Consider the following 23509-nt stretch of genomic DNA (forward strand, 5'->3'; position numbering starts at 1 on the left):
TTAGTTTTTATTTAGAGACAGGGTCTTGCTAACTTGCTTAGGCCCTCACTAAATTGCTGAGGCTGGCTTTGAACTTGTGATCCTCTTGCCTCAGTCTCCTGAGTCACTGGGATTTCAGGTGTGCACCACCACACCTGGCTCATAAGTTTCTTTATCCCCTTCAAAAACCATACACCCATGACGGTCAAGGACTTGGGCACAAGAGGTCTGTTTTAGTCAGTATTTCTACTACTGTAAATAAATGACCTGATAAGAACAACTAGAGGAGGAAAAGTGTTTTGGGGGAGTCATAGATTCAGAGGTCTCAGTTCATAGAAGGCCAGCTCTGTTCCTCAGGGCTCAAGGTGAGGCAAGACATTGTGGCAGAATGTGGTGCAGGAAAGCAGGTCAGGACATGGCCACCAAGAAGAGGAGAGAGTTCCCCTCATAGACAAAACATAAACCCCAAGGGTATGTTCCAAATGACCTCCCTCCTCCGGCTCACCCTACCTGCCTACAGTCATCACTCAATTAATCCCTATCAGGGGATTAACACACGGATTAGATTAAGGTTCTCACAGTCCAATCTCTAAACTCTCTTGCATTGTTTCACACTGTAAGCTTTTGGGAGACCTCTAATCTAAACCATAACAAGGCCCTTTTCATTGGCAACAGGAAGTAGCAAATTTATTTGGTAAAGGATTAGAGAGTGTACTGTATTTTACACATCGTTGGTTATCTGGTGTCTGTACAACTACTCAACTTTGCCAATGTGCCATGCAGCACAAAAGCTGCCATGAATAATACATAGACAAATGAGTATGGCTGTGTTCCAATAAAACTTCACTCATCAAAACAAGTGAGAGACCAGATTTGGCCAGCCCGCGGTGGTTAACAACCCCTGGTCCACTATAATATACCGAGAACACCATGTTCTAAGCACACCACAGGTAGGGGGTGACGCTTCCAGGAGAAATCCTTTCTACCGTACGACCTTTAGATACGTCTCCCCCAGGCATCCAGCTAACTGGAAGATGATGGAAACTACCAGCTCTTCACTCTCAGGGATGATTCCTGAGGAGGGAGGGTCTCAGGAAGACAAGGTGGGGTTCATGCAACCAGAGAAAGGAGCTACAACCGCCTGAGTCTTTTGTGTTAGTCTGCTCAGGCTACTTCCACAAAGCGTTACAGACGGGGTCACTTACACAATAGAAATTAATTTCCTCACAATTGCGGAGGCTAAAAGTTTAAGGTAAAGTGTTGAGCAGGGTGGGTGTCTCCTGAGACCTCTCTTCTTGGCTCGTAGATGACTCTTCTCTTTCTGATCATCCCTCTGTACTTGTCTGTGTCCAGATGTCCTCTTCTTATAGGGACACCAATCATAATGGAAAAGAGCCCACCCTAATGACCTCATTTTACTGTAATCATATCTTTAAAGGTCCTATTTCCAAATGAAATCACACAGGGCTAGGATTTCAACACATGAATTTGGGAGGGGACATAATTCAGCCCCTAATAGTTTCTCTTCAGAGGAAACCCAGCAAAAATTAATCCTACCAGCCCCTCAGTCCCCCTTTACCTTTCACAACACCTGTCCCTGCACTGTCCACTTCCCTCTCATGGTCACCCCCAGCTAAGGAGGATGCAGATATCTTCCTGCCAAAGTCCACCAAAGACTTGAAACAACCTCCCAGCTTCTCCCTGATTTCTCCAGCCCGTAAACCATGCTCATAATCTCCAGAAGATTTTTACAAGTCTAAAATATAACATAATGAGTGCTATTTCCTCTTTCAGAACACAGATTTTTTTTTTTTTTTTTTTTTTTTTACAGTCTGCATTTTGATTCATTGTACACAAATGGGGTACATCATTTCGGGGGTGAGACAAGAATGAGACAAAACCTAGATCTTGTTAGGAGAGACAGTCACTCTCAGAGGAGTCATTGTAAATACACTGAACCAAAGAAAGGTTTGTCTGTTTTATTACTAACAACAGTAACTAACATTAACATAGAACTTTACAACCAAAAAATACACGTACATGTATCATTGCTTTTGATCCCAGAGGTAGTCTGCAAGGAAAAATAGGACATCTTTAATTTACACAAGAAGGACCTACTTTCCAGAACGTTCCAGTGATGTGCTTAGGTTACACAGCTAGGTTTTCCAGCTCGGAGGACCTAGTTCTCTGACTGACTGAGGACTAGTTGGCTTCTGACATTGCTCAGATGGTCCAGGCTGCTGTCTCCTTGTTTTGAATGCAAGTGACAATGTGACCTTTCTGACTGAGAAAAAGGAAGTGAGACTGAAAGATGAACTTGCCCAAAGAGTGAAGAGCAGATATGGCCCAGGATAAGGGAGAGAAGATAGAGCAGAGGCTGAACTGGTGTCAGAAAACACCAGCCTCCAGGCATAAGGAGAAAGGCCATGCTCTGCTCCCGCTCCTGCTCTCCTGGGCACATGATCACCAGACAAAAGTCTGAAGCTCCAGCTTAGAGGCCGAGGTGAAGGGAAAGACCTGACAGGTGTCCAGGTTTCCCCAAACCCCCTTCCAAGAGGAAAGATGGCAGAAGGCAGCCCAAGACATGGCTGCTGTCACCCACGTCCCTCATCACAGGAGCGCAGGCTGAGAGCCTATTCCAGTGTTTTTTTCTTAACATGCTGCCTCTGCATGTCGGCACAAGTAAGCCTGATCTGCCTGCAGCCTGTTTACAGAAGAAATGGTCTGCGGGGGATAAACCTAAGAGAAGTACCTTACATCAAAACATTTTGTGTTGAAAAGAAATTGTACGATCCTTCCCCCCTGTCCTCTGCAAAAGGCTTTTTATTTTCTAAAGGGCATGTTGCTTAAATCGTTCCAACCAAGGCTGTGCAGAGCTCTTCAAAGGGCCTTCTCGGGGAAGGCCCCTGGGAGACAGTGCCAAAACACATTAGATTTTGAAGCTCTAATTTGAAAAAATGTTTCTAATTCAGATCCCACAGTCTCCTTTAGTAAATTCCATGGCATTATTTCTCGTTATACTTCCTCTTGGCACCATATATATTCCTACCCTTCTTTTTACCCTTCGTATGGCAGTCAAGAGTTATTGCATCTCTTCAATTCATCACTTAGCTGAGACATATAAAGCATATTGAGTTATTCCAGCCACTTTCTTTAGGCACAAGTCCTTAATATGATCTCTTTATCGTCCCCTGCATTCTTCTGGGTAAAGATCTCTAAGTTGGGAGGCATATAAAAAATCACCTTAGTCCAGCCACCCAATGGACATCTAAATCTTACTCACCCAGCAGACCAATGAAAAGAACCCCAATTGCCTACTCAGCCCTCAGGAAATTCCATACCTTGTAAGTTAACTCTTTCTCTATTTGAATGGTGAAGATGTATTTTTTCCTGTATATTTTTATTCTGATTAGGGAAAAACAGGTGGCTTCCAACTCTTCTATACTCTAAATCTCAAAGTCAACCTTTTAAACATACAATCGAATATTAAAAACGATTTTTAAGGTCATTGAATATCTCCAAGACTCTAGCTAAGGTCAGAAAGTAAAGGCATACACAGTTTAACTATGAAGTTAGCAACTAGTTTACCTACCTACCCATCAGCTTGACTGGAAAACATACAATGTGCTATTTCATGAAATAATTGCATCCTCCCCAAAGGTCTTTTTTCCATCACTGTCCTGCTTCTCTTGGGAAAGCTCTTACTTGACATTTTTCCTCACTGTTGACCTAAGATGTTTCCTTCAAGTCCCTATTAGGTGATAAATGAGAAATCTAACATGTGAATTTGGACTAAGAAGTGAAAATAACCTAGTGATTGAGTTTTTCTAATAACCTCATTCTATTTTATCAGAGACCTTCAATATTTAGAATTAATAAATGAATAAATATTAGGATGTGGCAAACATCAAGTGACCCAGCAAATTGAAAAGTGAGATCTTGAGATCCGGAAAGTAATTTTGACTCTTTTAAAAACAGAACAGCTATTACCAGAGACTGCAAAGGGGGAGATGGGGAGAGGACGGTAAAGGGTAGAGGAGCACACATTCACAGGAGGAATGACTTCTAATGTTCTACAGCACAATAATAAGGTAATTACTGTTGGTAACAATTAATTATATATTTCTACATAGCTAGTAGTGAGGATTTTGAATGTTCCCAACACAAAAGAAATGATGAATGTGTGGGGTGATGGATATGTCAGTTAACCGGATCTGATCATAACCCATTGTTTGTATGTAATAAATATCACACTGTACCTTATAAGTAGGTATAATTATTATATGTCAATTAAATTTATAAATATAGATAGTAAACTTCAAGTGTTTATAACCAGTGCTGGAGAACAACAGCAACATGTCTCAAATTCTAAAATAGACCTACATTTCAAAACTGAAAGAATTGCTCATGCTATTTGTTCTGGAAGATGACTCAACCCTTCTGGCATTAGCTGCAAATCAGCTCCAACAAACTGCATTTGCATTTGGTAAGTAAGAGGCTTACCATGAGCATTCGCCAGCGAATCCTCACATGTTCAAGGGAAGAAAACTCTTGACTAATTCTTTGTGCTTATTTCTCAAAATCCCTCCATCACATGAACGAAGATGCCTGTTAGCTCTGCTGTCTCTATCAAGAGAGAACTCTGGAATACTCCCGGACTGATGGGAGGTCTCCCAGGAAGGAAATGCCACTGCTTCCCATGACTGCCTTTGCCAGTGCAGCATTTAAAGTAAGGCAGATGGGTGGGGTTATGCCTCTGTGGTAGAATGCTTGCCTAACATATGAGGTCCTGGGTTCAACCCCCAGCTGCAAATAAAAAAGCAGAACTGTATAGAATAAAATAGTCTAGCCCCTGATTTCAACACCCCTGAGTCTCCCTGCCTTTCTCTATTCTTCCAATAATGCCATTTTTCACTCTCCTGACCCTGCCAGATTAATCTTTGCCAATCTAGCTCTGATCCGTTCAAAGACACCAACGGTTCCACTTGGTTCCAGAATAAAAGTCAAATGCTCACCCGGTAATCCAGACTCTTTTTTTTTTTTTTTTTTCTTTTGCAGTACTGGGCATTGAACTGAAAGGAGCTCTATACATCCCCACGCCCCACTCCGGCCTCTTTCTAAGATAGATTCGTACTAAGTTGCCCAGGTTGGTCTCATATTGTGATCCTCCTTCCTCAGCCTCCTGAGTAGATGAGATCACAGGTTTGCACCACAGAACCAGGCCCAGATTCTTTCTGAGTCATCTAAGTCTGCTTTTTTGGGTTGATTCCCACACTCTGTTCATAAATCCTCACCTTAGGCTGAGCTAATTAGAGTACCTACCTCCCAGCTCACAGACATTTTCACCTGGGTCACTGGTATCCTTCTACCTGGATCATCTTTTGCCACTTGATTCCAAATGAGCCTGTACTACCTGCCCAACAGAGCCTAAGATTCCCACAAAGATGTTCTTGCTAGTGCTCATAATGTCTCCTTCTAAATTCTCAGGGATATTTTATTTTTGTTTTTTCTTTCTTTATTGAAGTATTTAAAGAGTCTAACCTGCCCTATTTTATCATCTTCCCAACTATAATAATCTCTTACACCACAGCCCAGTACCATGCCTTGAATCCAGTAGTGTACAATAAATGTTTATCAGATCATATCAAACAATAGCCAGTAACCTGAGTTTATTCACAAACTTAAATTCCAAAGAGAAAGATATGATATGTATGTGTGTGTGTGTGTGTGTGTGTGTGTGTGTTTATGTGCAGATTTCAGCTTTTTTAGAATACAAGACTTAAGCACATGATCCAAAGGACTCTTGTGGTTCTATAACCAAATTCTGTGTTATATAACTATCCTGCTTTTCACTTGTTTTCTTCGAGTTCTAGTGCATGATAACCCATGGAATACAAAACACTTCTGCTTGCTCCCTCACAACTTTTTGTGTGGTCGATGCTATTGCATCCCTGTTAACATTTTTGTCCTGTTCTTTGGAGTTGTTGCAAAATATCGTTATACCTTACAATCAGTGAGAAAAATGGAACAATTCAATTTCTGACCAATATAACTCTGGGTAATCCTCCTTTGCTGCTAATTCAGAAAACACAAAGAAAACATCAAAGTGCTATTTCCTGAAATAATTTCATTCTCCCCAATGCCTTCTCAGAAGTGACAGCAGAGGCAGGGGGGACGAGGTACAGCTTCCAGAAGCTAATGATAGGGCTGCTATCCAGGACTGCAATAATTGAGTTTTAATGTCCTGAGCTGTTGCTTGTCATAAATCCTCTATACGTAAAACTTGAGCCTCTGCTAGGCAAGATTAATGGTTAGCAGTGTATATAATATTTATTAAACCTCTTTTTATGTTGTCTGGCAATCTGTTCTACCATCAAACAAGTTGAAATAATTGACATTTAGCACATCAACCTGCTTTTGACTGAGAAGCATGACATTCATGTAGATAGTAAACATTTGGCAATTGCTGTAAATGTCTCCAAATTTAACGTCATGACCTTTTCTCAGGTAAATGTTTTTGGATAAAATGTAAATAATGATTCACTGTATGTCAAATACCACAGTATGTCAAATACTGTGCAATGTCAAGTTTACTGTCTTCTTACCCTCCAGAGGTTCATAGATTGGTTGACCTGTTGCATCTTTCTGTGAGTTTTATATTAAAACTCACTATCATTTATTATAATTCATTGCTTTTCCATACCTTTTCTACACAGTATTTCTGATTAAGAACTGGGGTTTGGTTTCATTGTGTAATTAAGTGAAACTTGGCATTTAAAAAATCCATACTCCAGCACGAAAAAATTAATTCTATTCCAGAGGCTACTACACATCAGGATGCATAAGATCCCTCAGAATCTCTGGACGTGGTAATGTCAAATTTTTAAATAGAAAGTAGGACTCACAGATTTGAGGGGCTCTTCCTTTCACCTTCCAACATCTCTGGCTCTTCCTCTAATCACATAACAAATGCTAATGTTATCCAAGTGGAATATAACTGCATCTAATTGTGCTGCTCTATAAAAATTCATCTTAATTTCTCACCGTGAAAAAAATTACTCCAATTAACAGTCCAGGAGGTCTTTTCAACTGCACTGTTGCATTTAAATAGTTTCCCTAAGAGGATCTAGACTTTTCATTATGATCCCTTAGTACACACCAAGTACCAAGAACTTTTTCATTCACTCTCCATTCCTTTAGTTTAACAAAGTATCCTAGAAAGAAATATTTTGCAATGATTAGTGTGATTCAATTAGAGTATTTTAATGTAATAGTAGAATTAAAGATACATTAATACTCTAAGAATAAGATTAAATCTATTTAGAATTTTTTCTGATGTTCAAAGATAAGATAGGAATCTCCATTGTATTCCTAGAGAGGTTTCTGGAGGGGAACTCAGATGGATCAGTTAAAAAACAAAATCCATTGTGTGCCTGGTATTTGCCCAGGATTTTGAATCACCTTTCTTTTTCAGTTTTTTAATTTGTCCTAATTAGTTATACATGACAGAGAATACATTTATGCATTTTGATATATCATACATAAATGGAGTATAATTTCTCATTTTTCTGATTGTATATATTGTAGGATCACATCGGTCATGCAGTCATCTATATAAATGAGGTAATAATGTCCGTTTCACTCCACTATCTTTCTTACCCCCATACTCATTCCTATCCCTTCACTACCCTCTACCTAATAAGAAGTAACTCTATTCTTCCCTAGCGCCACCCCCACTTACTGTGAATTAGCATCCATGTATCAGAGAAAATATTTGGCCTTTGGTTTCTTGGGTTTGACTTATTTCACTTAGCATGATATTCTCCAGCTCCATCCATTTACCAGCAAATGCCATAATTTCATTCTTCTTTAAAGCTGAGTAATATTCCATCATGTGTATATACATATATATGTACACACACATGCACACACACACACACACACATATATCACATTTTATTTATCCATTTATCTGTTGAAGGACACCTAAGTTGGTTTCATAGTTTAGCTACTGTGAGTTGAGTTGCTATTAACATTGATGTGGCTGTGTGGCTGTAGTATGCTGATTTTAAGTCCTTCGGGTATAAACTGAGGTTGAGTCACCTTTCTAGAACATTCTTCCAGTGGAAATTTACTGAGTGCCAACTAGGTGAAAAAGGAGCACACCAGACATTGCAACTTCAATGCTGACGAAAGTATCAGGTACCTTCCTGCACAGAGCCTTCACTCTGGGGGAAGCTGCATCCTGTGTACCTTCTCTTCATTTCCACAATACCAGCTTACTGTCAAAGTTACTGAAACCTTAGAGACCATTTCTTTCAACATCCTCATTTTAGACATGGAGAACCTTAGCTCCAGAATTCATAGATGACTGGTTTAAAGTCTCATATGTCAGTGGCACAGTGAAGTCAGAACTGCTTCTCCCACTCCATAGGAACCCTCCTACACTCCATCTCGTTCATGTTCCAGTTCACTCAAAATCAAATTGCAAAAAGACACCTCATACAAAAATGTGAAGAAAAAAAAAAACTCTCTGATTCCCTTGCAATTGCCACTTTCTGAAAACTCAACTGACTCTGCAGGCACATTTTAATATCTCTTCAGACTACCGTCAGATCGTGGCAAAAAATAATAATGGCAATGATCATATCTAAGTCCTTTATCATGGGTGTTACCTTCCAGACCCATTCTAAGCTCTTTATGTATGTTAACATATTTAATCCTCAAAACAATCCTGTGAGATAAGTATTATTATTATTATCCCCTCTTAACAGATGGAACAATTATGGTACAGAGAAGTAAAAAAACTCTTTCTTAAATAAAATATTCATCAAGTTAATGAGTTAGTACAGCCATTAAAAAGAATAAGCTCAAAGCATGCTTTGATGTTGTAAGGTTCTCATAGTGTATTCTTAAGTGAAAAATATGCATTTAAGTATGTATGCATTATATTATGTGTATATATGTACACATAAATATTATGTGTATATATTATGTGTGTATATGTACACACATATGTGTGTTATGTGTACATATATACATATAACATCCCTCAGAATCTCTGGAAGTAGTAACTTCAAATTTTTAGATAGAAAGTAGGATTAACAGATTCAAGGGGCTCATTTTTCACCTTTCAACATCTCTGGCTCTTACACACACACACACACACACACACACAGGTGTTACTCTTGCTTGCTTTGTTTTAATCACCAGGAAACTTAGACAAAAGTTATTTTCCAGGATCTTAACCCCACAGAGTCTATTCCCATGTATTCATCAGTGAATGGCCCTGATTTGGTTGAGATTGACTATCCCCATGCATCTGGACTCAGCATGGAAACTGTTCTAATTAACTTGTTAGAATAAATCATATTGTTATAAAGTACACTAATCTTAAAATTCCCAAGGCATATTTATGTCTTTAAAAAAGAACAAACACCTCCAACATCAATGTGCAAGGAAAATACGTCTGAGCAGGAGTCAAATCTTGGAGCCCTTGCTAATGTGACAACCATGGAATCTCTCGTGCCACCAGATGCCAGTTAAATGGGGTTCAGAATTTTAATCGTTAATCCCTGATTTAGCCCACTGAACTACAATGCCCTTTAAGGCCAAACTAAATTTTAAATTCAATTCACTTGAAGAAGTTCATTGGTGACCTTTGAGAAATCAATTGCATAGTATCCCAGGGAAAAAAAGAAGATGCTCTAACTTCCTTATAAACTGATGACCTCAAAAGACATGCACTATCCCTACCAATGTGTTGGGAGGGCACTCTCACCTTTAAAGCTCAACGTTGGCCTTTTATGTCCTAATGGGAAACTTTTAGTTCCCATAAAAAAGTGACTGAAGAAATAAACACTGAGAGCCAGCTGTGAGCTGGGTGCCTTCCGAAATATTTAGTGATTTTTATAAGTCCTTCTTTTGGTGTTCCTTGCTCATTGTTTTGACTCCTTGAATAAAAATTCAAGTCATTTTTATTCCAATACTTATTTAAAACCAGAATTTTTTTCTTTTTTATTTTAAGGTGAAAGTAGTTTGCATATAGACAAAGCTTTAGGAATAGTCATGTAAACAATGTTCAGAATGTGGACACAGAAAATCAAAACCTGTGAAATATGGTAACTGACTAAGGAGTCTGCTTCCCACAAAGTCTGACCACACACTCTCTGTCAGGATCCCAGGACCCCTGAACATCTAGATTCAGTCAAAGTTCTTGCCAACATCAGCAGATCTCCCCAGATGATGGACCACTGCCCTCTATAGAGATTGGTGACGTCCCAACCCTAGTCCCAAGGAAGCCCAAGGTAGACTCCAGTATTTTAGCCAAAGAGACAGTAGCAGTCCTTTCAAATACTTCTGTGATTGCCTATAATCACCGTTTCTAATTTTGGAGACACTTACTAAAATAGTAAATCCATGAATGAGAGAAACAAGTACAAAGTTTAGACCTCACCCCCCAAAAAAACGAGATGACACTTGCTTGGTGAAATCAGCCTAAGCTTGGAGGAAAAGGAGAACTGTTCCAAGAAATGATGACAGAGAGGTTAAGATGTCCCGAGCTTCATCTTCTTCAAGAAGCATTTGTCTGTCAATTACCTCAGACTCTGTAAACAACCATCCAAGCCCCACCTCCTATCTGCTTTGCCAGCAGAGTTAAACACTGCTTCTCAGAACAGCCTTATATAAATAAGTTATGGACAATATATTGCCAGCTTCCACCACCTAATAACATCATGTATTTTTTATGGATTGTTGGGATTTGTAAGTTGGAGGCATCTCCATTGAGATGGATAATGGCTGTGCTCTTTTATTTTATGCACAGCTTTCTTATTGAGAACTGCATTAATCTTGTGTTTTATAATGGTGAATGCCAAAGAGGTGTCTATTCCTCTCTGCACAAAAAAAAAAGTCTTGTTTTGGCTTCTAATGTAGTTTCTCCCTCTGCTTATCTCCTGCTTAGACATTTTTATTAGTATAATTGTTGTTGGGAGCATAAACTGAACTCTAGAATCTGAAGAAAAGAAGTTCCCATAGAGCAGATTTATGATCCAATATGAAAAATTCTTGTACTTTGAAATTCAGTCTCCAAAGTCAAGAAGGATTTGATGTCAGAATGTTTTTAAATCATTTTCTAGAAGAGATCTAATATAAGTGCCTGGAGACTGAGGTTCTTATAAATGGAGTTAAATTTCAGATTAATATGCATTGGTATCAAGCAGTATTAGGTGATTTAACCATCATTAGCTTCAAATTGTTATACAGATTAAATAGCTATTTTATTCTAAATGCAAACACAATAGCAAAACACAGAACTACTATTTAATTGTTTTAAATAGACTGTAATTTTAAATATTTCTAATATGACAGTTTTTTCCCCAATCCCTCTGCAGTAAGTGAGTTGCCAACATGAGAAGGAGAAGCAGACAGTGTAAACACGCCATTACACCATGCAAGACAGCCTAAGCAGGCGTGGGATTTTTTGTGACTGCAAATCTAGGTTGACATTCAAACAATTTTCTCGCTTATAGAACATCAGGGATAGAAGGAACCTGAAAAGATAATCTGGTCTAGGACATTTATTTTACATCAGACAATCCGAGGGGATGAGTGGATTAACGCACAGCTATTCAGAGGAAGAGATTAAGATGTTGGACTTCTTCCCACCAGACTCCATCATGTCTATATGACCACAGAAAACCAAAGCAGTAGTGTGCACAGGACTCCCCCTGACTGACCTGTGGGAGATACATTCCAAGACTCCCCGGTGAGGCCCGAAACTGAGATAGCAGCAAAGCCTGCACATACTGTTCCTTCCTCTGTGCCCTCTAGTGTTCCCACGGAGTACCCACAGTAATCTCTCCTTTCGAGTTTTATGATCCAGTGCCTCCTTTTCACCGCCGCAATCCTGCTTCAGGACCATTGCTGAGTAAAATAAGGACTACCCAAACAAGCACTGTCATACCTGGTACGCTGAAAGAGTAACTAAGAAAACTACTAAATGACTAGCAGACAGACAGTGTGTACAGAGTGGATACACGGAACACAGCAATGACTACGTCCTGGGTGGGACACGGTGGGAAGGTATGAGATTGTATTATCTACTTAGAATAACACACAATTTAGTATTTTTAAATTATTCATTTCTGGAATTTTCTGATTTATATTTTGGGGCTTGACCACAATTAAAACCTTGGGAAGCAAAGCCATGGACAGGCATGGAACTGCTGTACATGAAATTATTTGATAATTTCATAATTATTTGATTTGATAATTTGAACAATCCCAGCATCACCCTAAGGAAATCTGATGCTAATATTTTTTTTAAATGAAGTTAGGTAAAACCTGAATTGTTTTGTCCATGACTTACAATACTGACCAGTTTATTTTTCCTGTTTTTGTTGTTTTGGTTTTATTGATGGTTTTACAGTTTCTCTAAATTAGAAATTGTCTTTCTGAAGGTGTCATTTTCTGACCTTTGCCTATTGCTGTCACTTCGGGTGCAATTATTGTGACTGCTTTGCTAAAATTTGATTTAGGACTGTTTCATCTTCAACTATGCAGAAAACAACTTTGTGAGATTTGAAAGCTCTTGTTCCAATCGCCTTAATCAATTGCTTTCAATTTCTTATGTAAATGAAATTACACATATTTAAATGCCAGCTCACAGTAGAAAGGAAAACCCGACAAATCCTTAATGACTGAAACCCATATAAACAATCTATGGTTTCAATGAGAACCCCCTGTAATTTAAAGCCACAGCATAATTATTCCATTGCCCATAAATGGCTATTGTAATGACACCAAGTTTGTAGTTTGTCACATGGGTGGCAGCACAAGTACATATGTAGTTGTTCATTTTTAATAAGTCAGATACCTTAATGGGCATTCTCCTGCAATAACAATACCGAATATATTTATGAACGTGTGGGGACATTTACTTAATGGCACACATTAAAACATTCAATAAAAAAGTAAATATGATAGAGAATGAAATACAGCATACAAATAAATAAAAATGTTCCCATACATTTTGCAATCTTTGCTTTGCAACCTCTGTCATTATCTTGTTGTGCTATGTTTTTTAATATCAGAGTGACAAATGTCACCATGATCACATGCCACGGTAAGAGAAGCACTTGTATCAACACATGAGCATTTACTAAGTTATAAAAGCAAGACTGATCAACCCAAAATGGATCATCATCTGTACATCTAGAAATATACTCTTGAGTCCTATTTCTTAAATATCAATATGAAATATCAAAGAGTGACTTAATTATCTGATGCCACTGCTTTAAGTAAACTTCTCATTATTTTACTTCAAAGCCTAAAGTATTGATAATGAAGTGATTCATAGAGAGTGATGACAGTAACCTTTTACCTCTGCTATATCTTGAAAGGTCACTTAGTTTTATGGACTTTTATAGGCACTCATTTCAAGTAATTGTGTACTATATTTCAGTGAAATCAGATGTATAATGTCAGAAGGAAAAGAGATGCTCCAGCCTAGTTTTGACCTACATCTTCTAGATTGAAGGTCACAATGATGTGTTTTTCACATTAATTTAGTGAGCCAAGAGAATTATATCTTGAATGTATCTAGAAGGACAGCAATGCTGCAATAAGTCTGGAGTTAGTGGTCCCCAAATCGGCCCCATAACACCATGTTTTCTTCTATCATATTGCTGTATAATTCTCTATTTATGGGTCTGTGCCCGCCTCTAAATTATAAGCTCCTGAGGTGGTAAATGCATCTCATTCCTCATTGAATCTTCATGTCCCTCTTTAGCTCTCAATGCTGGTATGAGCCTGGCACACAATAGGCATGTGATACGCATTTGTGGAATGTCGGGGGAAGGAAAAGAGGGAGAGAGGAAAGGATGGAGGAAGGTGGTTGAAGGGAGGAAGGAATTCTTCTGCACCCTCCTGATAAATTAAAGACTTCACCTTAGCAATGGTAACATGTGATCAATGATACCAAGAGAAGATACCAGCACAATGTTCTACTGCTATGAAATTCAGAGAAAATTCATCTGGTGGCAATATATTTGGAGTTCCATTCAATTAAGCTAGTCGAGCATGAGAACAAACTCATTGCTGGTTTTTAATAATTTCAAAACACCCAAGTAGTGTTTATTAAGTGTTTAGTATGGGTCTGATACTATTGCCATTGAAAGAAAAGCAAAAGAAGTTATACAATCATCCACTCCTTCAGTCCTTATTGAGTATTTAGCAATTTTCCAGATGAGCTGAATGCTTTCCTTGCCCTTGAGATAATTACAGTGTTCCTGGGAAGACAGAGTTCGTGTGTGTGGAACAGAACACCATGAGGACACTGAGAAAACCAGAGGTGCTTCAGAATAAAGGTAGTAGTGCTACCCAGCACTTAAACGAGTGCTCACCGGGTGTCAGTCAAGGTGATGAGCATTTGACATGCATTCTTCAGTACTCACTACACTTTATATTCATTGTTACGTAAACCCCCATTTTACAGCTGAGAAATCTCGGTTCAAAGTGGTTAATTAATTTGACTAAGTTCATTCAGCATGCTGTAATGAAATACTGTAGAATCAGGAAGCTTGTAAATAACAAAAATCTATTAAATCTATTTTTCACAGTTCTGGAGACTGGGAAATCCAAAACTAAGGCACCAACAGACTTGATATCTGGTAAGGGCCTGCTTCCTCAGGGACAGGTCTTCTCCCTCTAATATCCCGTGGCAGAAGGGCTGAGGGAGCCCTGTGGCATTTCTTTCATAAGGGCCCAAATCCCACACATGAGGACTTCACCCCTATGACCTCATTACCCCCCAAAGGCCCTGTCTCCTCCTCACCTTGGGAGTGAGGATCTCAAATATGACCTGGAGGAGGTGGGCATGGGCAGGCCATGAGATGGCCCAGGTCGTCAGCTGGTAACTTGAGCCAACAGTGTTTGCAGCTCTAAGTCCATGCATTTAACCCCTATTTTCTGTTACTTCTGATCACAGGCATGAATTTTTAGATGTAGATAGTACATCTGAAGAGGTAGATTCTGTATCAGCTAAAATTATAAGAATGTTCATGGAAGAGACAACACTTGACATACAGATCTTGACATGTTGACATAATTTATATGATTTGAATAGTTAGAAGAAAGAATCACACCAAGGTGGAGGCAGGAACAAAAAGTCCAAAAACATAAATGCAAATTTATACAAAATGATGAGTTCTATGTTGGAGCATATAATTTATGGAGCAAAGCTTTGGACTGATCAAGCTACAAAAACAGATGAATATGCCCAGGATGGCAACCTAGAGCTCACCAACCACCATCCCAACCCACCTCACTAACTTGTTATCATGTTTGGTTCCCTTAATATTTGATCACTTTTCTGATTCCTATCTCTACTATCCAAACCTTAGTTCGGGGCCTCACAACTTCCTCCTGGGGTAGTGCTCCAACATTAACTTTGTGACCTCATACAAATTACTAAATCTCTCCCTAATCCTCAGGTTTCCTATTAGCAAGGTGGGCATGGTAATAAAACCTTTATCACAGGCTAGAATGTACATTAAATGAGATAAAAGATGGAAAGTACATGCCTCGGTGCCTGGCAAACAGTATGAACTCATAAGATAGGAAAAAGGTTTTTTTCCTACTTTCCTGGGTTCAGTTGCTGAAGCCCTGTGAATTAAACTGACATAAGACAAGGAAGGGGAAAATAGATATAATTCCATACATGTTTATGTTTTTAGAGCTTTTCTTTTGTCTCTGTTCCTCAATTATCTTCAACTCCAAATAATCCTTATTCTGGAGTAGAATATCTTGGGGTAGCATATTCTAGTTCCTTTCAAACTGAATAGATATTAGTTTGCCACATTTTTATTCTATTTTTTTTTATGGTCTTTCTCCCATATTATCTATCTTCTCAACTATGACTATGGTTATTTTTCCACAAATGCAACTCTGATCATCTCAGTCTGCTACTTCAAAGTTTCCCAGCGATCTCTCATTGCCTGCATGATAGAATTCATATTGCTTAGTCTGGATGGCCTTGTAGACCATTGGCCCATTAGTAGATTCATTTAACTTAAAAAATGAGCCCATACTATGTGATAGAAAGTATTCTCGAGGTACAACCACAACAACAACAAGAAGCTCGGTAACTCCAACTCCGGAGCATAAGAAGAAGTTCTGGGCTATGGAGATTTGGGACCACCAGCATACGGGTAAAACAATAGGCATGGCTGACCCTGCTAGCAGACAGCATGAAACACGAGAAGACACAGGATGATGAGCACTTGGGACCCCAACACTTAAGAGATAGACAAGGAAAAAGAGTTCATGAAGGAAGCGGAGGAGGATCAACTGAGAGGCACTGAATGGGAACTAGATGAGGCTGCCATTAAAGTCAGGGGAAGAGGAGACAAAGGAGAGTATGATCCCCACATGGGTACACAGATTCTGCACTTAGAAAGCCCCGATGGTGTGCACCAGGGCAGGGGTGAAAACCTGACAGCAATGGCTTGAAAGGAGAATGGCAGGCGGGGACGTAGCTCAGCAGTGGAGCGCTGGCCTGTGCCTAGGAATCGACGTACACCATCTCAGTGCAGCCTCACAGTCAGCCTGCAAGGTAAGTATTATAATTAGCCCCTTGTGTAGTGATGGAAGCTGAGATGCAAGAAGCCAATGCTTTAGCCAAGGGTAGCCAGATGGTAAGAGGAAGGACAGGGTCCATGGGAACCCAAGCTGTTGACTTCACTTGATTCAGAGTTAGAACTCTGCTGCCTCCAACCCCTGTGGTTACCCAAACAAAAGGAAAACACCCAACGATGATAAAATCTAAGAGTAAATAACTAACTCTAGCTGGGCAGAGTGATGCACACCTGTAATCCCAGTGGCTCAGGAGTCTGAGGCAGGAGAATCGAGAGTTCAGTGCCAGCCTCAGTGACTTAGCAAGGCCCCAAGCAACTCAGTGAGACCCTGTCTCTAAATAAAATACAAAAAAGGGCTGGAGATGTGGCTCAGTGGTTAAGTGCCCCTGGGTTCAAACCCACATAACAACAACAAAAAAAAAAAACACCTAACTCTATTGTCACTTATATTCAGAAGCACCATCTTGTAGATTTCCAGTTATCCTTACATCATGTATTTGACTATATACTGCAAAATTTTAATTTGTGGATCCATCATAATCCAGATAAACCACTAGACAGATAATTAATTTTGCTTAAACTAACTCTGAACCCGAATGGCACTTCTAGCCTCCCTTCCTAAGTGACCCAAAACTGAATGGATACAATGACATAAACCTAAATAATGATTTAGTAGAGCAATTACCAAAAGTTTAAATTTTTCTCCTAAATTAGCCGCATGATAAAGAGTTCCAAACTTGCAGTTAAGTGAAAGTTTTTTTTAATTATTCAGGACAGGTGAGCAAAAGAGTATGACACCTGTCCTGAATTGTAACTGGATTTCACTGGTTCTTTGCATGTGTGGGTACACTCACACCTGTGCACACACACACGCATGTGCACACATGCAAAAATCATGCCTGCCCTCAAGGAGTAGACATAAATATGTCAGCACGTACGTGTATGCATGGGACAGATCCCTGCAGCATCTTCACATTGCAAAACTGGGATCCATCGTGGCATCTGTGCAAATGTTGAGAGCCACAGCCTCATAGGGTTGAAATAAACAATGGATACTTTTTTAATTTGTAAGTGACAGGATGAAGAATATGTGGATTTTCCCCACCAGACTGTAACAATATTAAGGTAAATCAAATTTTGCACCTCATTTATTTAACAATGTCGTTTTTCAGTTGCTATAGGGCTTTTTTAGCCTCTCAGAATACAAGGCTGCACAAATTTCCCAGAACTTATTTTTGAGAAGAAAAAAAAATTGTTAGCTCTTGAACACTTAATTATAATTGGCTACGCTTCTTTTCTTTTATTAAGTGATAATTTATGAAAGACTACTTCAAGATCGTCTAAAATGCTGCCTTTGGAAAGACTGGAGCAAGGGAATATGTAATCACAATGTAATGTAATCAGAATATTTAATTAACATGTAATCATAAAGGAAGAAAATAGTCTTGGAGGCTTCATACCCAAAAGTCAACAACAGGACCCTATTTAAAAGGCTATATGTGCTTTAAAAATGGTTTTAATGGTGATAACATGGCCTTTCATAAGATATTTGCTCAACGACTTTTTTCTTTCAAATAGAAAATTAAAAACCTTGCCCAGAACTTGGTATTGAAAGGCTGCTGCCTGAGACTTTCAAACCAATTCTTACTTGTCCTTCAGAGTCCCCAGCTTCTCCCAGAATTTCCATCCCAAATTCATCTCCAGGCATATCCTCCTCTATGGAGCCATGGATTACTAATTAGAGATATAATTATGTTTATCAAAATCAGGGACTTATTTAAAATTTCTGATTGATACTTTCCTATTTAAGGATTCATAAGAACATATCAAAATACAATCATAAAAAAAATCACTGGTGAAGTAAGTAAGACACATATGCCCACCAAATCAATGGCAAAACACAGGACAAGAAATGAATCTGATTAGCAATCATGAAGATAATACTGACCATTTCAAGAATGAACACAGCTCAGAATGAAGTGCCTTTTATACTTTCTCTTATTCGTGGACATGTGGTGGTTTAAAATTCATTACTTTCATAAAAGCTGCCATAAACTTCTTGTCCATAACTCCTTGGATGCAGGTGTTGAGAGGTTCCTTAAGGCAAGTACCTAGCAGAACTGCCAGATGGTAGGACAAACCAATGGCTTCCCCAAGTGGCTGCAATTCACACTCCTGCCAGCAGGTTGTTCCTTTTCCCTGCCAACCCAATATAGCCTGCCTTTTTTTTTTTTTTTTTTTTTGGTAATGGGGATTGAACCCAGGGGCACTTCACAACTGAACCACATACCCAGTCCCCCTCCCCTGCCCCCTCTCTCTCTCTTTCTATCTCTCTTATTTTTTATTTTTTTGTTGAGTCAGGGTCTCACCAAGTTGCTGAGACATGGATTTGAACACATAATCCTTCTGCCTCAACCTCCTGAGCTGCAGGGATTACAGGTATGTGCTACCAAACCCAGCTAGTCTACCATTTTAATTTTGCCAAATGAATAAGAAAGGATGCTTTTCCCCCTTCAACTTATATTTTTATGGTTATTAATAAAGTTAAGTTTCCTTTTATCCATGTGCTGACCAATGTGTAGCCTCTTCTTAAGATACCTGGTTTCATTTGTCTACTTTTCTAGAGGACTTTTTGCATCTTTCTATGGAGTTCTAGAATGCCCTTATGTTTTCCTCATGTGACAGATATTAATCCTACATCAGTTGCATATGTTACAACATTTTCTCTCGGTTTTCACATTATTTTAACTGCCTATTGTGCTGTTATCTATATTAGAACTTTAATTTCAATGTGGTCCAATTTATAAATCTCTGTTAGAATTCTGCTTTCTGTACCTTGCTCAAGACATCCTTTTCTATTACCAGATATAACTTGAACTGCTGTACCAACATTTAATAAAAGTTTTTTTTTTGCCTTTAGGCCTTTAATCTCCAAAGAATTGATTCCTATGTGGTGTGAGGAAGGGACCTAATTATATTTTTTCCCATACTGAAAGCCCCTTAGGAGTTTTTCATAGATATAGCAGTCCCTCTTCTAAGTAAGTCCTCCCATCGAATGAATCTGCTTCCATGATGGAATGTTGCATTCTGCCCCATTCACAATGTATTATTACCCCAAACCTCATAATTTCATATTAACTTGTGTGTGTGTGAGATACTAAGCTTTCTGTTGTCTTGCTGCCTGATAGGACAATTATCCCTTAATTGCTTATCTATCTTTTTTGTTTTGTTTAATTCTGATTTTGGAAATGTCTCAGAAATTTTTGACCTTTTTACTTTTCCATACTAATTTTTTAATCTGTTTCTCAAATTCCAAAAGTGTTGGGATTCTGAATGTAATTTTACTGAATTTTAAGACTGATTTGGAGGAAAACTGATATTTTTAGGATTGCAGTCTTCCCCTTCATGAAAATGGTATATCTCTTGAATACTAAGTCTACATCAATATTCTTCAACAAAGTTTTCCAAGTTTCTCCATAAGATTCTGACATGTCTTTTATTAAATTTTTCCTGGGTATCTCATAAATTTTGTTGCCTTTGTAAATGATATTTACTAATTAATTATATTTTAGAAATAGGAAAGGTATCAATGTGAGTACATTTTTCTTTTATGTAGACACTTTCCTAAAATCTTTTAATAGTTACAATAGCTTAACAGTTGATCCTCTTGGATCATGTAGATAGATGATCATTTACAGACTATAATTCTAAATATTGCAGTTCGATTTCTTGTCATATTTGTCTGGTTAGGCTGTAAGACCAAGATTAGATTATTACAATGAACATCCTTGCTTCATGCAGTCCTTTAATGGGAATGCTAAGTTTTATTGTTTTGTATAATGCTTAATATAGCTTTATGTTTGAGGCTCTCCAGCTTACAGTCTGAACCTTCCATTCCCAGTTTGTTAAATTTTTATTATACACAAGTATACAAGAAGTACTTGTCTTATACAGTAATTTTCTCCATCTGTTGTTATAATCATGTGGATTTTGATCTGAATTTGATAATGTAATGATACTTAGATATTTTTCTCATCTTAAAAAAATCTTTTGTTTTTCAAATAAACACTAGGTGCCTCTAACAATTTCCTACATGGCCTTATACTCACTTTGATCAGTCTTCTCAGTTATAAAAGTTTTCTAAGAAAGTTTTCTTCAAGTTTTAAAACAAAATTGTCTATGTTCTTTTTCAAATTTCTTTATCTAGTTTAGTCATCAAGATTATATGAGCACGGAATTGCTCTTATAAGATAGCGGTCTCTTCTAAAGGGTCAATAACACTCTTGGACCTGTTGTCTAAGCACTGGATTAGGAAAAGCAGTATATAATTTTTATTGTTAGATCATTTCTTTAAACATTACTGTTTACTCAAGTCTTCTAATTTTCCTTGAGTACATTGAATTAGCCTGATTTTCTTGAAAATCATATTTTACAAACTTTTTCAAAATTTTGTACACTTGCTGATAGTATACTCTGATGCTAAAAGATAATTTATATTGTTGGGTTAGTTGTTCTGGTTTTATCTTAATTATTTTGTTTGACTTATCTTTTATTATTTCATTCTATGTTTTAAAATCTGTCTTCCTTTCATACCTACCTTACTATTATAAACATATTTGTTTTTAACTCCCTTTCTCATCTCTATTATTTCCTTTGCTACAAGCTTTGATTATGAAAAGTATTAGAAAAGAAAATATTATGAACTCCCCAGTTTCGAAAGTAATAAACTATAAGCTAATCTTTATTCATTTGCTACCCACCCTCTTCCACCTATCTCTTGATTATTTTGAAATAAAATATTCAGACATTATGTCACTGCACCCATATGCATTTCAGTATATATCTCTAAAGGATGAGGACTCTGAAAAAATAACTACATTTATGTTGTCATCCCTTAAGAGATAAAAAAATAAATATGGCCAATTTTCCCTACTATCTCAGAACTTTTTATAGTTCTAATACTAGACAAAGGTGCCAAAAATATGCAATGGAGAAAAGATAGCCTCTTCAACAAATGGTGCTGGGAAAATTGGAAATCCATATGCAACAGAATGAAACTAAACCCCTATCTCTCACCCTGCACAAAAATCAACTCACAATGGATCAAGGACCTTGAAATCAGACCAGAGACCCTGCATCTTATAGAAGAAAAAGTAGGTCCAAATCTTCAACTTGTTGGCTTAGGATCAGACTTCCTTAACAGGACTCCCATAGCACAAGAAATAAAAGCAAGAATCAATAACTGGGATAGATTCGAACTAAATAGCTTTCTCTCAGCAAAGCAAACTATCAGCAATGAGAAGAGAGAGCCTACAGAGTGGGAGAATATCTTTGCCACTCATACTTCAGATAGAGCGCTAATCTCCAGAATATATAAAGAACTCAAAAAACTCTACACCAAGAATACAAATAACCCAATCAACAAATGGGCTAAGGATGTGAACAGACACTTCACAGAAGAAGATCTACAAGCAATCAACAAACATATGAAAAAATGTTCACCATCTTTAATAACAAGAGAAATGCAAATCAAAACTACACTAAGATTCCATCTCACCCCAATCAGAATGGCAATTATCAAGAATACAAGCAACAATAGGTGTTGGAGAGGATGTGGGGAAAAAGGTACACTCATACATTGCTGGTGGGACTGCAAATTAGTGGAACCACTCTGGAAAGCAGTGTGGAGATTCCTTAGAAAACTTGGAATGGACCTACCATTTGACCCAGCTATCCCACTCCTCGGCCTATTCCCAAAGGACTTAAAATCAGCATACTACAGAGATACAGCCACATCAATGTTCATAGCTGCTCAATTCACAGTAGCCAGACTATGGAACCAACCTAGATGTCCTTCAATTGATGAATGGATAAAGAAACTGTGGTATATATATACAATGGAATATTACTCAGCCATAAAGAATAATAAAATTATGGCATTTGCAGGCAAATGGATGAAATTGGAGAATATCATGCTAAGTGAGATAAGCCAATCTCAAAAATCCAAAAGATGAATGATCTCACTGATAAGAGGATGATGACATGTAATGGGGGGTGGGAGGGGGGGTGGGAGGGGGGCAAGAATGGAGGAAGGAGGGACTGTATAGAGGGAAAAGAGAGGTGGGAGGGGAGGGGGGAAGGAAAAAAATAATGGAATGAATCAAACATCATTACTGTATGTAAATGTATGAAAAAAAATTAAAAAATAAAAAGAACTGGGATGTAGCTCAGAAAAAATTAATTAATTAATTAATTTAATTTAATTAAATAAATATGGCCAATTTTCCCTACTATCTCAGAACTTTTTATAATTCTGTCAGGTTCTTATTAAGATCTATACATCAAAATTATTAATATCTCTTAATTCTCTCATCTGTAGCTTTTCTCCAATTTTTGAGTAGTTGTGTCTTATTTGAAGAAAATGAGTAGGTTGGCACCCGATCAAATAATTTCATTATTTTGAACCACAATATTTTGAACCAAAAAACTGTCAACAATATCTGGTCAAATTTCTTTTTGTGATGTTTTTGTGATTTGTACTGATAAATCCACTCAAGGTGGGTTATAGTTAGAATTAGGGACTGCAAAGTGATCATTTTGAACTTTTATTATTCCTTTTGCCATCACAAGTCTAAAAACCACAGTCCTAAAAAGAAAAAAATTCCCTTCATCAATGATTTGATTACCTTAGGGACAGTTTAAACAGAACAACAAGATAAAAAGTAAAAATGTTTGATTGTTCTCATCTGTCCGTTTTCAAAATATTAAGTTGATAGCTCAACGGCTTCCGAATGTGACAGCTGAAGTGCTTCCTGTTTAGTCGTCTTATGAATGCACACACTTATACATATTTGATATGTCATGACTTTTATTGATCCTCACATTATCTCATC

Source organism: Sciurus carolinensis, chromosome 7, assembly GCF_902686445.1.
Source record: "Sciurus carolinensis chromosome 7, mSciCar1.2, whole genome shotgun sequence".
Lineage (NCBI taxonomy): Eukaryota > Metazoa > Chordata > Mammalia > Rodentia > Sciuridae > Sciurus > Sciurus carolinensis.